Source organism: Haliotis asinina, chromosome 5 (genome assembly GCF_037392515.1).
Source record: "Haliotis asinina isolate JCU_RB_2024 chromosome 5, JCU_Hal_asi_v2, whole genome shotgun sequence".
Classification (NCBI taxonomy): domain Eukaryota; kingdom Metazoa; phylum Mollusca; class Gastropoda; order Lepetellida; family Haliotidae; genus Haliotis; species Haliotis asinina.
Window position 1 is genome coordinate 66,966,509 of NC_090284.1, and position 17,583 is coordinate 66,984,091.

General features: G+C 38.5%; 1 protein-coding gene across 2 annotated transcripts in view; it reads left to right on the plus strand.

Moving 5' to 3' along the window:
• The first annotated feature begins 2,553 nt into the window (after positions 1 to 2,553).
• Positions 2,554 to 17,583, plus strand: part of LOC137285101 (vitamin K-dependent gamma-carboxylase-like) — an 81,966-nt gene continuing 66,936 nt past the window's right edge. Inside the window, exon 1 of one of the 2 annotated variants that reach the window (XM_067817308.1) lies at positions 2,554 to 2,683. The gene's annotated coding sequence lies outside the window, so the exon portion shown is untranslated. Of the gene's footprint in view, positions 2,692 to 17,583 lie in introns of both variants that reach the window. The other variant, XM_067817309.1, reaches the window with a different exon arrangement.

Consider the following 17,583-nt stretch of genomic DNA (forward strand, 5'->3'; position numbering starts at 1 on the left):
AGCTTCCTAGATTTGCAACGCGACCCAGTCTGCAGGCTAAGAATTATAGCGCTTTATTGAGTGTATTTGTCTTTTTCGCGAAGTTATTGTCATCTGAACTATGCTTCAAAGACCGGTAAGCACGGTTGGATTAGTCGTGCAAGTAGTCCCAATTTGCTGTTATATTACACAACTGTCATATTTTTTAAAGCTGTCGTAAACTAACAACTCACTCACTCATTCACTGCTCCAAAAAGGTTGTGGGCGACTTCGGTGATCCGAACAACGCATATCTAGTGCTGAATTCTTCAACTTGGGTTTTATACTGCCTTTATGAGAATAACTCAACACTCTAATCAAATAAGAAAGAAAACTCTTTTATAATGTCTAGACGAAAGAAGACCGCCCGTCTGATCTGACCTCGACTTCTGGACAGTAAGGAAATAGACCAGCCCCATGAGAATATGGGGAGTATCACGTATGTTTCGCTCAATGCCTCGAGGTACTGTTGTTTCGCCTGGTTCAATGGAGATGTCTGAACAGATGGTGGTGTGAAGGATGAGCCTCCATAGGAACGTGCGTTAGCTTTGCGATATGGAGCATACTGTCGTCACGGAGAGTGAGCTGGGCTAAACACCTCGTTTAGCAATAATCAAGCTATATCTTGAGGCAAGCGAGCGTGTGTGTATGGGTACGTACGTGCGCGTGTGTGCCCCTTTTTCATCGTGAGCATTAACAGTAGTTTACGGGTTGGGTTTATCTCCATCGAGTGCAATATTTTGGTAATGCCATGGCAGCAGTCTGGCATTGTGGTCGTAGACGTTTCCTGGTTTCATGTCACTCATGAGAGCAAAGCAAGAATATCCAGAGATCTGAGATCGAATCAGAAGATTCTGACAGGCACGTGGATGACGGTTATGGCTAGAGGCGTGACGATACAGAAAATTCACGATACGATACGTATCGCGATATCTTGGAACGATATGTTACGATTCGATACACATCATGGTATGCTTTCTTCTGTTTTTCCTTTAAAAACGTATATTTTGATATCAAGTATCAGTGTAAATATTGATATAACCGTCAGTTTCTAGTGACATTTAACAATTTCGAGGTATATTTATCGATATATTTACCGTTCGATAAAGTATCACGATTATCGATACTACGGTATATCGTCACAGCTCTAGTTAAGGCACACACAACAGTGAGTTTAGTTTTACGCCGAAATATTCCAGCAACATCACGGCCGAGGATACCAGAAATGGGCATAAAACATTGTACAAATATGGGAATCGAACGAGCGAAAGCTTTAACCACTTGGCTGCCCCACCGCCCAAGGACACATAGCACCGATACAGGGAGCACTACTTAAATACAAACATCTATCTCACAAGTATTGTCACTGCCAGTATATGACTAACTATATATTTCTGGTCGTGAGTTCTTTACACACATGCTTTCTAAACACCATATGAAATGGTGGCTGTATGGCTGAAATGATACCAAAGCGACGTAAAATGTAACCTCACTCACCCAAATTGAGATGATGGTCAAATAGTTGTCTATCTTACTTGAACCATAAAATGTTCAGGTCCACACCGCTAATTCTGTAATGCTAAATCAGTATCATTTCCTCAGGTTCTGAATCGCCCACTTTACTGGTCCTTCTTTCATATTTAAAAAAAGTTACTACAAAAACTAGTCTTAGACGCGTTAGTCGGGAAGATTTGTCGAGCATTAACAAAAAAATTTTGTCTCCTAATATATGGCACTTCATATTTTTCTTGTTATCACTTTAAATTACCATGTATCATTCCTTCAGATCGTTGACAGTCGAGTAGGGAAATCCCGTCCTAGTTGAGGAGAAAAACTATTTTGAGCTTGTTAGCAGAATATCTATCCTACCTCGTTCATTTTTTATTTACCATTATAATGGTAGTTCGCTGAATCCAGAAAAAGTCAGTGTAATTGGCTCGAAAAATGTTGCCTAAAGAAAGCGTCCACGGTGAGTGATTGGGAAAAAACGGTAGATCTAGCACTACAACGTACCAACCTCAATGATAAACCCAGCATCGGAATCATCCGGGACTTCATCCACGACAGCCTCCGAGATTTTATGTTCGCGGTTCCATCTAAATATACCTTGAGGCACGAAACCTGAGAACACAACATGACGCCAAAATTCAATAATTCCACAATGAGCCTAAATGCCACGACAGGACATAATCCAAAGCTTGGGGGTGCCATTTCTTCGTTCCATGTGCCCTCACGCAACACAATCTGTCTTTGTGTTAATTACTAAGCCACTAGGTGATACGAAACTCTCACACGCTATCAATCATATCATTTTCCATTCCAGCTAATGGCACCAACATTAAAACCAAATACTGTATCCGAATTACATCAGAATATGTCCTGAGGGTCACGTAGAAACAATCGATACTCACGTTCTATGTAAATATTTAAACATAGCATGTAAAACAACAATTATCCTCTACTGCAGTGAGCGTGAAAGCACCTCCACGCGTTACCACTCCTTGGAACCACAAGCCTGAAACTACCGCGCATGCGCACTATTCAACAAAACCAATAACACAGATCGCGTGGTCAGTTACGGGAAGCAAGTTGTGGAGAAGAGACATCTGAACGCGAGGGATACTCAACTTCTTTCAGCGTGTCACACAAACTGTAAAGGTGTAAGGTGAGTAGGTATGTTTCCAATATGGATGTTGAACGGATTTGCCAGAAACCATCCTGGCCATGAACTGTGTTGTTTGCCAACTCGGCCGCGTGGACCAGTCTCGTCTGTCACTGAGTTGCACTTTGTTTACAACTTTAGTGTCGACACCGTATTCGATATGGCGGGGCCGGCTGCTATGGGATTTATCCCCCGACAATGTCAGTTAGGGTTTGGGGCGGATGTTAGGCTGATGAATTGATGTCATTGATTATCTGCAGTCGGACCGTACCGGATTGATTACAACTGATACAAACTTTCTTCGTGGTAAGCGTTGAAGTTTTCCTCTGAGGGTTTACTTTCTGGCTCGTGGTTAATGACAAATAGTTGAAACTACAGCTCTTTTACAATTATCAAAATTATATTTATGAAGAATTGTAAGGTAAGTACAATTATGACACATGCAAGTAGTAGTTATGCATATATAGTCCGGTGCAGCTGAAATACTGTTATTGATATTAATATTGTTATGTATTCTTTTGAAATTGTGTAGCATAGCTAACACTTTACCCGAGAATTAGGTATTACAATCAGCATTATCTGGCCTATTTCAAGAGATGCCTAAGTATCACTTTTAAGATGTTTTGATGATCAGTATTCATTGGGTTCATCAACTTGCAAATTTCATGGAAGTGTGCCAATTATGTAACTCCATCAAAGCTGCTGTGATGTATCCAAATATGCCTTATGCTGTTCATCTTCTAACATTTGGAATTCTTGAGACTGGCGGTGGATTTTATATTAGAATTCAAAACAACATTAAAAACTCACCTATACCAAGTTGCCTTCTCAAAGCCACTCAAACGTTATTGAGTGCACTGCCTTTATTTCCAACTGTGAGCGTTTTCTCTTATTCAAGACTTTTCTCACAGCGCCATTGACCACCATATGGAGGAAACTAGGTGCTATACAATTTCATTAGTAGTAGTAAGCGTAAGTACAGAAGTATTTCATAAGGAAAGCAATATATGAGCTTTGTTTTATCTAATCCGCTTGGAATATTGCATAACCTGAGATGCAGGTAGTTCACACAGGACTAGAACCTAGGACCACCCCAGTTGTCAGTTTACCATGCTAGCTGAACAGTTACAAACATGATTAAGTGTAAATTGATCATTTAGTGAAGAAACTTGCTTACTGATCCATCTTTTTAAATTAAAAAGGTGACCAGTTCCTTCGTCAGTCCACTGTAAACAGATAATTAACCACTGACATCACAAATATATTAGACTTGCTGTCAAGTAGTCACCTCTTGGATAAAGAGTCTTGAAGGACAGGCAGTGTTGCTAATTATGATTTTTCGGCAAATTAACAGTATTTTGACAGTAATATGTCTGGTGCAGCAACATTTGACTGTAGCTTATGCATTGTCTTCGTAATGTTTGGTATGACAAGGTTTGACTGTAGATGGTACAAAACTGTGTACCTGTCTGCTTTAACAAGGTCTCACTATAGATGGTACAAAACTGTACATGTCTGCTTTAACAAGGTCTCACTGTAGATGGTACAAAACTGTGTACCTGTATGCTTTAACAAGGTCTGACTGTAGATGGTGCAAAACTATGTACCTGTCTACTTTAACAAGGTCTCACTGTAGATTGTACAAAACTGTGTATCTGTCTGCTTTAACAAGGTCATACTGTGGATGGTACAAAACCGTGTACATGTCTGCTTTAACAAGGTCTTACAGAAGACAGTACAAAACCGTGTACATGTCTGCTTTAAACAAGGTCTGACTGAAGACGGTACAAAACCGTGTACATGTCTGCTTTAACAAGGTCTTACTGAAGACGGTACAAAACCGTGTACATGACTGAAGACGGTACAAAACCATGTATCTGTCTGCTTTAAACAGGGCTTGGCTGTACATGGTGCATAACCATGTATATGTTTGGTTTAACAAGGTTTGAAATTACATTTAGGTTATTTTGTTTTGGAATTTTCTACATTCTCTCTTCAAGTTTTTGACATGACCTCATGTAGGTTTATTGATGGTGAAGATGAAAATGAACAAGCCGAAGTTCATTAAATCCATCCTGGAACAGCTTTGACAGCTGAGAATCTAAAAAGAAGAAAAAAATACCAAATAAATTCAAAGATTTAATTTTATCAAAGCTAACAAGCTCAAGATAATGCCTGCTTTTTCAAAGAACTGCAGTGAAGAAAAACTAAAGTAATTAATTTACAATGGCACAATGTCAGATGAAGGTGAAATCCATTGTTGAAGAAAGGAGGTATCTGATCAGCATACAGAAGATTGTTTTGGGACCTCTTGAGCTGAATCTCATTGTGATACGAATTCATCATGATATGCCGTCTGCAGCAAACAGCTTAAGCTCAGTTTGTGTTCAGATCAGTTGTAATTAAATCCCTGCCAGATATGATCCTGTTTCGGTCTTATTTCTGGTTATTATGGACACCCTCAGTGGGGTAGTGGTTAGAGCACCTGTCCAGAGATCGAAGGTTGCAGGTCCAGGTACAATGTTAATGGGTAACTACAACATGACTGGTTGGTTTGGAGTCAGTATAATGGGATATAATACTATTCTTGCTTAACTGCGGCATGGTATTTCAGTGGGCTAGCACTACAGAACTAGCTTAAGTCTGGGCTAGTACAAGCAGCCACACTTACACATTCATGCACATCGTCCTATGAGTGAAATATTAAACCCCACCTCACCTAATCTGATAAGTGTGTAAGCATCAGTGGTGGCAGATTATTCTGTTGGCTGGTGCATCTTCTATCTTCTGGTTGTTTCTTTAATCAGCATTTCTGTATGTTTAGTTCTACAGGTTGTGTAGCATTAGTGTTAGTACTGTTACTTGTAATTTCTTTAAAACTTCAAAACACTTTCATCACAATAAATATTCTTTATTAAACGGATCTCTAGAAAAGTTGGAGAAATGTCACATGTTTATGGTACAGAGTTGCTTCCCTTTATCATGCTAGGATTTGATGTTTGTTGGTTTGATCCAGCTTGATGACAGAGATTTGGAATTCTTCTTAGGGTACCTTGCATCGCATACTCAAAACTGGTCCCCTTTTCCTCTGCTCTAAAAATCTAAATTTCTCTGATTGGAACTTCCTACCATTGTTTAACTATAAAAGTAGGTTGGGTGGCACAAAATTTCCCACAAGGGAAGACTGTGTAACCTCTGTGAAACGGGTGATTTTGGCGATGAATTTCATTACATATTTCCCTGCCCTTTCTTCAGACATCATCAGAAATCTTAGATCACAAAGCATTATGTTTCAGAACTCAGTGTGTTAAGATTTAACAAACTGTTTAACTGGAAATGAATCAATGTTTTTTAAAAATGTGTAGTACTATCATGAAAAAAATGCAGTCTTCCTAGTAAACATTCCATCATCCCACGTATTCACAACAAATGCAAAGTATCCTGGCCCGAGTGTATAAAAAATCGTTTCTGCTTTTCTCTGCCCTGCTCATGTTCACTGGATTGTCGTCATCATTTACTTCATGACCAAGTCAGTAAAGGTTGTGGACCTGTCACAATGGGTGTTTTGGTTTCTAAACTAAACTGACATCCACCAATATTACTGAAATATTATTCAGTATGACATTACAACTAACACATGTTCACACGACTGTTATTCTCAAGAATAACGCATACACTGAAATAATCATATCCTCCTCATATGCAACAGGAAAGTGTAATTGTAAACCAGTCCATATGCCTGCTTCAAATCCTCAAATTATGGCAAGTAAATGTCAGATCATGATTCACTTGGATCATCCAACATGTATAGCCGAGTCGTCAAAATAACCCCAGTAAACTGTGCTCCGCTCCAGTCGTCAATTTCAAATCTATTAACACTGTAACTATCAGCCTGGTGACCAGGAATAGAAATAATTACATTGAACTTAAGAGCGAGTCGAGATTCCATTTGGAACACACGGAATACTGTTATTTTGTAATCATCAGTAATGACATTACTGTAGAATTGATCACTGATTGTTGTCTTGGGTTTTAGCTTTCACCAGTAACAGGTCGTATAATATTGATCCATGGCAATTTTTGTCATATTTAGATATACTACATTGATTTCTTCTCATGGTGGGTCCGGGGGGTTGTAGTGTTAGGTTAACCAGGAAGTCCAGGTACTCCCAACAAGTACATAGCCAGCAGCGATCATGAAAGTCGTAATACTCACAGATTACTGGAGCCTGTATTAAGGGACAACCTTTGCTGTTGCTAGGCAACATGACAATATGTCATTATTTGTGTAATATATCTGTATCATCTCGCATCAGATATCATAAGTCAGCTATATGGTCTTGTCATGGTCAGGATGTGGAGTTCTATTTCTGGACATCATATGAAGATCTACGCAGAATTACTGATTATTTGTCAAGGGTGAATGCTGTCTGTAACTTACATATAAGTCTGTGGGAGTTGGAGGATATTTTCAACATTGATGTAAGACTTCAGTTATTTGTATTGCTACGAACTGTAATTAAAAACAACTGACAAAAAATGCTAACATGATGGGCCTCAGGTCTGTTTAAACACAAGGCTTTCTTAAATCTCTGACCATGAGTGACATATTGCTACTCATCTAAACGAGTCTTTCACAAAAGAATGCTGATTGGTCCAGAGCACTTCAGAATTGTTCAGGCACGTGAAGTGGTTGCTATTGTGTCAGCATGGCCCTGTCAATGGATTGATGCTCAGACTATCAATCACTGGTTTGTGTGAGTGAGTAAATTGGATTTTACGTGGCTTTTAGCAATATTCTAACAATATCATGGTGGGCAGCACCAGAAATGGCCTTCACACATTGTACCCATGTGGGGCATTGAACCCAGACCTTCTGATGAGCTTTTGACCTCTAGGCTACCCCAATGGCCCCCTGGTTTGTTTCATGTAAATTTTATTATTTACAGCCTGCCTCACTATAGCTCCAATCACCTCAGTTTGGCATGACAACAAACACACAAGACTAAAGACTTTGGTATCAAATGATAAGATCATCACCAAATATTTATAGCATTCATCATGTAATAATTGCCAATGGCTCAGCTTCACAATAATTGAAAGACGACAAATAGATGATTAGGATCATGTTTGTTACCTAGAAGCTGAATTATTTTTCCCAATAACTGATCAAATTGTAACCAATATCTTTTACCCTAAGCAAACTCTGATATAAATCAGCATTTCTGGTAAAACATTAGCCATGTTCAGTAAAACTGAACCCAGAGTCCAGGTATCTGATGCTCATGCAGTGAGCCAGTATACTAGCCAACAAATCACAGATCAGCAGAAGTTAAGCAAAATTGAGAGCATCCTTGGATGGGTGGCAGTGTTTGGCAGCTTGACTCCTGAGAGTTTCCAGAATTTCAGGGCTGCCCCACAACAAAGCGCATGTGATACATGTGGTCTTCCTTCAGGCAAGTGAGTTTGTGAAGTTTGGTGCAATATGAATAGACACATTATTATTATCATTATTGTTGTTAATGATTTTTTATCAACCTATGCTTCTTTTTAGGAGTTGGTCCCCTCACACCTTTGGAAATAACTTGTTACCATATTGAAGATTTGCTTCGTTGGTGGGCCACTGAACATGACATGTTTGAAATATTACGGACTGTTATTTAGTCTCTCTAGGCGCTCGCTCGCTCGCTCACTCACTCATTTGACCCTTTATGGCTGCAGCACTGTATGATGTTACCTGACATTATGGAAAGAATTATCATCAAAACACTGGCACGTTATCTGTCACTGTAACTTGATGATGCCCGCAAAATGCTTGACGATGGGCCATTATCAAGCCCATTGTTAGGTGGGCTGTTCAAATTCAATCACTGGGGTTCATTACTCACGATATATCTGGCTCACATTTGTCACATGTACCTGTGCCATTATGTACTATCTTACCTGTGCCAGCCATAACAATTGTACCATAAATTACAACGTACAGCAAGGAAAATATCGACAGGAAGTCTAACCTTGTTGAGCACTGAAAACAATGGCAGTTGGTAGTATGGGCAGAGGTCAAGGTCAAATGTCACTATCAATACTGACGTCATCTGTGTTGTTCTATGACGTTTCTATATTTGTGAATAGTATGTTAGTGACCTCCGTCATTTGTTGTAAGCAGTAAATGCTTCTAAGCCAGTGCCGTTGTTTTTGTTCTTATTTTATTAAACATTCTATTAATTTTAGCCAAAATAACGGTAACCCTCAGTCTTTTTCAACCACCCTCCTTTTGTCGGACAGTTCATAACAGACCTCAGACTTCTGCAAATGATAGTGCCCTGAAAAATAGTGTTACCCTTATATTTCTACACAGCATAGTGTTCACATAGAGTTATTTTGAGCGTGGTTTGGACTGGCTGGTGGTAAAGTGGTTACAGAGCAGTAGCTATGAAAGTGTCGAAGACTATCCTTAGTCAGGCAAATGTAATGACACAATTGCATTAAGAGTTGTTCTCACTTGAAACCTTATACGATTAATAACAATAATCATCTGTTATGTATTTTTGCTGTATTCACTGGCCCTTTACATTGATAATATTCTGGTCACTGGATCAGTGTGCACTAGATTTTCATTCTCAACTCCTTGGGGAGGATACAACCTAGTCTGCCTGTGGTGTGCACAAAGGTTAACATTCACATTACCATTTCATCCTATTGATTAACAGCAGACAGAACAAAGACATATTTCAAACAAGTCCCTTGCCCATGGAGACTGTATGTAAGCTATGTGCTTCAGGACAGAACAAATCCCAAAACACTCTGAACTTGTTTAACGTCAGTGATTTGTGATCTGTGTGCTGTACATAAGACTCTGTGTAGTGTTATTTGTGATGTCAGGAACGTTGACAGCTCAGACTAGTCCAGCTTCTCTGTGCCAATTAACAGCATGTTCTACCTGAAGACTTCTAGCAGTACACAGAAACCTCTTCAGCATCCGTGTTTGTCCCTGAAGTAAGTCATAGCCTCTACTGCCTCAATACACTGATCTCTCCTTGATAACAAGCAATGACAACCCCTACACCCAGAGTTCCGAGAACATGGAAGTCCTCTTCAAGAAATGCTTGAGGGAGACATGCCATTAGTTGCAGCAGATGATGCATTGGGCATATAACTTTATTACATCTATCCCTATGGGACGTGGGTGATTTATTGCCTTTCTGGAAGGTTGTGCAGCATGTTTAATTCAGCCTCCCCTCAAGGGGGTCTACAATGTTGAGTGTCAGGTAGAGAGAGCAAAAATTGAACAGACATGGGGATACATGCTTGTCCTTCCTTAACTTGAAGAGAACTGGTCCCTCGTGTGTTGATTCTTCAGTTACACAAACAGGGTCACGTTAACCTAGAAAAGACATGTGTACACAGAGTGAATGGTAAAAACATGGCCCATTATATACAGGAACTTGCATGTGTTAATAGGATCTAAGATGTGGACCTGTGTGTGCTGTTTTCTCTGGCAGTACTGGGAGAGTTAGTGTGTTCAGAATAGAAACTTTAGGATCAGGAAAACCATTCAGTCATCTCAGGCTACATTCTTACAATGTGTATGAAGGGTGTTGGGGTAGCCCAGTGGTTTACTCACTGCATTTACTCATCACACTGAAAGGCCCAGGTTCAATGCCCCACACTGGCATGATGTGTGAAGCCTATTTATGGAGTCCCCTCCTCTGGTATTGCTGAAATATTACAAAATATGATGTGAAACGTCACTCACTTACATGCTGTGAGTTTAGTTTGACTTCAGATCAAGTAAGGACCAAGTAAAGTTGTTATTTTATGTAGTTGGAGGAAGAGAAGGGAGTGGATAGCAATGTTTCATAACTGATAAGCCGTGAAGAAAATATTTGACAAAAGAAGAATATGAAGAACAAGTTTTTGTTTCAGATGCCTCAGTCAGAATAGTCTCATCGCTGTCACTAGTTGAAAGATGTTTCACCATTGTTTTTAGCCTCACCCTCAAAGTCAATTCTCACAAATACGTAGCAGCATGGGAATCGGTTGGTCACAATAGCTGAGTGGGTTAGAAGGATGACCTGTCTGTTGTGTCACCATACATTAATGTATAGACCCAGAATCACAGGTTGGTCTGAACAAGATTTGAATGTTACTATTGCCATTATTCAGTTGCAATATTGCTGGAAAAAAGCACTACTGAAGCACTCAGTTGGTCCTGAGGGGACACTACTGGCCATGTCCACAGTTTCCTTTGCACGATTTCACCAGGGATCCCAGAAATCTAAAATCATGGTTCAAGGTTAAGTTACCATGATTATGATTCTAGTTCTGTAGTACCCTTTTACATGAATGCCATCAAGTGATCAATGTCCAAGACCTGCTGGATTTCAGGTAGTCAACACTTCAGGCTGTGCATCACACATCAAACTCGTGTAACTGAAGTCTGTTTGACAGCACTTTCACTCACTTTCTGTCTCAAAATAGCTTTACTACTGATGCCCAAATTTACGTTCAGTACCTACGTAGCTGCAATGCTGAAATAAACTTCTTCAAGGACCTTGGTCAGCACTGAGAAGTTTCAACATCATTTTCACACCAATTCTCAGTGTATCTCTATAAATCGGGTTTGGCCATCATGACCTGACTGTATGGGAATGTTTTCCTTTTCTTCTTCCTCTTCAACATGTTCAAATGAATCAACAAAAACTCCTGTCAGCAACAGACCTTCGAAACATACATTGCGCTTCGCCTTACAATCGACTAAGTAAATTAACTATTGCCATTATGTTTCTGTTGATTGCAGAGCATGTTCCTTTGAAATAGAAAGAAATCAATTATTTGAGCTATTTCCCAGACAATATCTGTTTGGAGTAATGTGGAGTGCCGACCCCATGATACCTATCACGCTTGTGTGATGTTTATGTGATAGCTGGGCCAGATGATGTCAGATCATTGATTTTAACTCATTTTTTAAATCCAGGAGTGACTCGTTTCTGATGCTTTATCTATTAAGGATTTGGTCAGAAAAAAGGTCATCTTTGAATTGGCCTCGTCATGGATTATTTGTTTCAAGGCAAATAGTTTCCTTTTCAGTAGAAGAAGTAGAATGGGCGTAATTGGTATTTTGTGTTTTTCTCCTTCTCTAAACATCACTTAACAATTGAATTCTAATGGAGATTTTGTAGGAGCCAGACTTGACATCTTTTGAGTGTAGCAGGATGTGGAGTCATCCTACAAATTACATCCTTACCTCGACAGGTTCACAGCTGACAGAGTTAACATCTTTGGTGTACATGCGTAAATTCTGAGATCAGAAGGTCAGTGGGTTGAATTTCATCGCTGGATGTGCACACTTTATGGCTGGTGCAGAGAATATGTATAATGTTTTCTGATAGGCTGCTAGTTGCTGAAAGTTGTGATGCAATTATAGAGAGAATCTCACCCAAGTGTCTACTGATATGATTTATATCAACACAAATTCATAAAGTTATAAGTATACTTTTACATTTATCAACAAGTGTTGATATATTTGACATCAAAAGACACAAGGAGGGGATTCTATATATTATGAAATATCACTCTTTGTCAGTTTTCAATGACAAATGTACATTTCTAAACATGGTACTGTCATTAGACTTGCAGTTTGCGATGTCATAGCATTGTCAGGGCAATGTACAAAATCTACTGTCAAACCGATATCTTTTTGATCTCACTCAGTCACTATCTCCAGTGGAACACAGCTTTGGAAAATGAGTCTTCTCATTGATGTTTTCCCTTGTCTTAAACCACTTGGATACTTAGAGACCTTCAGTGATATATATAACTTACAGTACATATGCAGATCATGTGAAGTAATGAAATGTTGAACTGTACTGAAAGATTTCATCATTATATAACATCTAAAGACTATTATATTTCTTCTGAAGAAATTGGTGCATGGAATATAATGCAATGTTTATTTAGTTTTTCCGTACATTCGTGCATGCTTGACACATATTTCAAGTTTGTGTCTGATGACTTCATTCCCTAAACAAGTACTTTATTGAACTTTAAATGTGTCCCCACAACCATCCTCCGTCTAACCCAAAATGAATGAAATTTTTGGCCTTTGTAAAGGAATCTAATCTGGTATTAGTGTTTGACATGTCAGGTAAAAAACAAGTTGTTACAGAATATGAGATAAAAACATTTCCAACATGTAAGCCAGATGTGGCAAGCAAAGGCCATAACTACATTAAACATTAAGCGGCTATCCTGGCATTTTCTTAACACAAGCCTGCTATATTCCAAGCAGTCTGTTTTTCTACACATGCCAAAACGTACCTGTTTTACATTTCATTTGTCTAGAAAAAAATGTTACATCGCAGCTCCCAGAATGGCATAACTAAATAAAATTGTCACTTGTTTTTCTCACATTGGGATGTGAATAACATCAGTACAATGGTTGTGGGAGTATTAAGTTCATCAGTGTCACTGAATGCGATATGTGGAGACATGTTGGAGGGTAAAGTCCTTTTACCGTGAACAAGAGGTTGTTTCTTATGCATGCTATACTTAGTTGTATACATGATACACACAATTCTATTGAGGGTATGTAAGTCCGGAAACATTTAAAGTAAATTTAAACTTTCCAGGTTTTTAATCGTAGAATTCCTGCCATTTTATTGTATGGCTGAATCTCAACATAACTGCCAATGAAGGGATGGTGTAAATCCAGATAGGGTCTATGCAGGTAGCAAAAGTAACGAAAGTACCCATGGACCCTAGTATGGTGATAAAAGTCTGTAATATGATGCATGTTGTGGTTGAAATGTTAATTTGATTTTGTATATTTAACTGTGGTGGTATCAGTTTTCCTTATTTAGAATTTTTTTTTTCAGTATGGCCAGCTGATTGGTTGGTGCATATCCAGATTCCATAGATGTATGTTCATGGTATCAATCACTGGATTGTCTCTTTAAGACTTGATTATTTTTAAACCACCAGCACTTAGCGGGGAAAAACATTAAGATTATTTCAGGGTTCATGGTTTATTTAGATTCACAAACTGTTTCTGTGTCGACACTGTCAGTTTCAAGAGCACGATCCAGTGGGTCAGTTACCATTGTCAACGAACAAGAAGCTACCCATGTGTAAATGATTTAGACTGGTATAAGTATCTAAGTATAACATTAACAATAGGGTATATATGCAAATTAAAAATGTTTTTTTTGCAGTTACATGCGCTAAAGGTGTCTACAAGAACACAAATGTTTTGTGTAATATTTGTGAATGTAATTATCGTTCTGCTTGTAGCGTGTATAGTGGAAGACCCTAATTCAAGCAAGACAGAATGGCAACATTTGTGCCCTAAAGCTTGATTGTTAGCTGAAAACTTAATTGGACATGGAGACTACCCCAGCTGATCATCACAACCTGAGCATGTAAATTTGTTTGCAGTGTGAAGTGCAAGTATAATTTATCCAATCATTTAAGCAAGATAGATTTCCATTCAAAGAAAATTTATACATTCCATCAAATGCACTGAAAGCTTGGTGATAAAATGTTCAATGCTGTAGCATCTTTGGCCATGGTGAAGAAATAGCTTGTAAAAAGTACAAACGGTTGTGTTTAAAGTCTTCGCTCAAACCGAACTCACTATCTGGAAAATACATGCACTAAAACCACTCAAGAAAAAGGATATTAAAAGTAACATGGAAGCCTGAAAATTCAAGTGAAAACACTTAAAGGTGTAGGTATTGAACCGCCAGATTTCCTTGAGACGCGATTGTGAAAGGATTCACTCAGGCTGAAGACCAGCATTCATTTCACTTCGATCTTCCATTGCCTGTACCGAATTGATTTGACCTGAAGTTATATTGCATACCTTTTGCTGCAACAATTCCAAGAACATTCTAGATTTGGTCAATAAGGGCTCCATTAATCTATTTTTTAATGTTTACTGAAATATTCATTTATTCTGATAAAAGGATACTTTGCACAAATACACACAGTCTTTTCTTAATGATTATCAATGACTACCTTTGGGCCATTGAGAAGATTTACATTTATTTTAATCATTTTCAGTAATAAGAGTTTCAACTTAATTGGTGTTCCTGAACCAAATGTTACGGGAATTTATTCCAGCCATGTAATGTATGAAATCACTTCCTCAACAATGGTTTCTGGTCAGCAAATACATTTATCGTTGACTGGCAATCAAAGGTATGATTATTGGCGACATTAAGCATGTTTATGCAGCATTGGTTGGAATGATAGAAATTACTCATGGTTTTGAACATCCACGATAATATTTTCGAACTGATACATCAAAGAATTCTCCAGCAGGTCATTAATTCTTAATCACATTCCTGTGGCAATGGCTGTGGGAACATTAAGAAGATTAGTTATATTGATGTTATTAATTCTTCAGTATAACTCCTATATTTAGTGGGCTGTCCAGACAGTGTTAATGACATAGAGATGTTATCAGTATACATGATTGTCTACGTCAACATGCTTCCAACCCTTTGACATATTACAGACTGGATTGTGACAGAGGCATCATCATGACATCACCAGCACAATGTTCAGAGCAGAATTTGGATTCAGAGAACTTGGAGATGAAATGAAGGTGGGCATGCATGTAGAGATCTCACAGCAGAGAGGTTTTTTGATTGATAATATCTGCCCATGTTGCCTGAAGCTGAGTGGGGAATGACTCTGATTCACAGCTTCAAAGAGTTCCGTGAGATACAGGGGAAATTGACTGGTAAATCTATTCAGATTTATTTCAGAATGACCTTGCATGGAATCTGCTTTTTCGGGTTGTTGAAATAACATCAATAAGACCTTTTCCTTAAAGCAATGTCAGCAATACAAGGGTTGTAGTTCTTGTCCAGACGGTCCATGTTAACACAAACCTATGATAAGATGGTGTGAAGGATACCTTTGTCACAGATTGTGTGACCTCTTGATCTTTTGTGAAAGATTTTCATTAAACATGTTATTTTTTCATTCAAAGAATATGTTATAAACCCCAAAAGGTGAAATATTATTTCATTGGGGTTTTTTTTAAGGACAGTCAGAATGCCCTGATCCCACTGCCATCAAACATTCATATGCAATTACTTTCTGTGAATCCAGCTCTCAGAGCTGTAGAGAGACTTATGCCATGTCCCTCTGTTTATGGTGCTTTGCTTATGGTGTATCACACTGAGGCTATGTTCTGAAAGTCTGGGTATACTGAAGATATAAATGGGGTATTTTGTTGTGTGGACATGTAATAGTTTATTGAACAACAAGTGTGATTTCTTCAAATTGCATAGTGAAAAGGTCAATTTGGTGTGGTGAAAAGTTTGGATATGGTGATGGCAGCATGGAGAAAAGAAATGGAACCCAACTGGCCTTGCAACCTTGTGTTCCTTCTGCGTCAGGGCAGTTGGGTAGCCTAGTGGCTAAAGCATCCACTTGTTATGGTGAAGGTCCTGGGTTTGGTTCCCCACAGTGGTAGGTTTTCCCCACCACGATATTACTGGAATATTGCTAAAAGTGGCATAAAACTAAACTCTCTCACTCCTTGTGCGTTTTGATGTGCCAAGAATGGAAATCATGTCAGCATGAGGAAAGTTACTGTGGGTCAGTATTTTGTGATCTAAAGTTATTATAATATTTGAAAGCAAATTCGGGCTCTTTCAAATGAAGTGTTTTCACCTTTTGTGTTTGACAATGTAAAATAAGCTTAGTCCCTGAATATACACTCCATTTATTAAAACTATCTAACTATTTAAGTTGAAAAGGAGCCCCAGTTAGCTGAGATCCTAAACCTGAAGAAATCTGGACTTGCCTCATTTAGCATGTTTAGGAATAGGAATTGTCGTTCAGGACTATGAGACAGACAGGATTCAACCCTCTGAATCCAGCCTCTTGATCCATGGCTGATGTTGATTTCAGTCCTGTTGTGTGTATAAGTCTAGGATGAGTTACCATGGTAACTGTGTGAAGAAAGGTTGGTTTTAGACAAGTGCGAATGTAGTGCAGGGAGATTCATAATGACAGATTGAAAGGAAAATCTTCATTGTTCTTTAATGTCATGACAGGGATTGCATTCACATCATGGTGGTTAGCTGCAGATTATTGAAAGCCTGACAGCACAACCTTGAGTCATTTCACTGATGAATATCAGTGCCATAACTTTGTTGATGATCTATGTTAGAGAGCATGCAGTATGCTAAATGCCAGCCACTATTGTCAGTCTGATCATTAAAACTGTTTAAACAACTATATCAGCCCAACATGTGCTGTATTTGACATTAGACTATGCAATTAATGCTGAACATTCATTTAGTAATTAGGATATCATCATGTGTTGGCCATTTTTTGGGTGGTATTAACTATTTAAGTATTTAAAGCAAAGGAATACATTTGGAACCAACGACATCAGCTGTTGACATCGTGAAAGTGGTGGAAGCAAAAAAAAATACTGAGAATTTGTACTTTTGTACATACATGTATTAATATGCAGTGAAAAGTCTTGCTATTACGGGGAATCGAATACCATTTGATCATGTTTTTCAACCAATCAGATTAAAGTGCACAGTTACTTTTTGTTAACAGTAGTTTTATCTCTGTGCTTATAGTACAAGGACAGCAGTAAAACAACTAGTACAATTTTTTAGTTTTGATAGATGTCAGGATAACATGTAGGTCCTGATTGTATTCTCTGTCTTTTTGTGTTTTTCATTTGATAGATATAGCTTGCTTTTCTCGTTGCTGTCTTCAATGACCCTGACCTCCGATTCATTGGACAAATATGTATAAGGTCAGTGGGCAAAAATCAACGTTTTATCCATTGAATGTCTTTCTGTGTCATTCGAATTCATGATGATCCTGTGGCAAATTCATGTAATCTACCTAACGTGATGAAT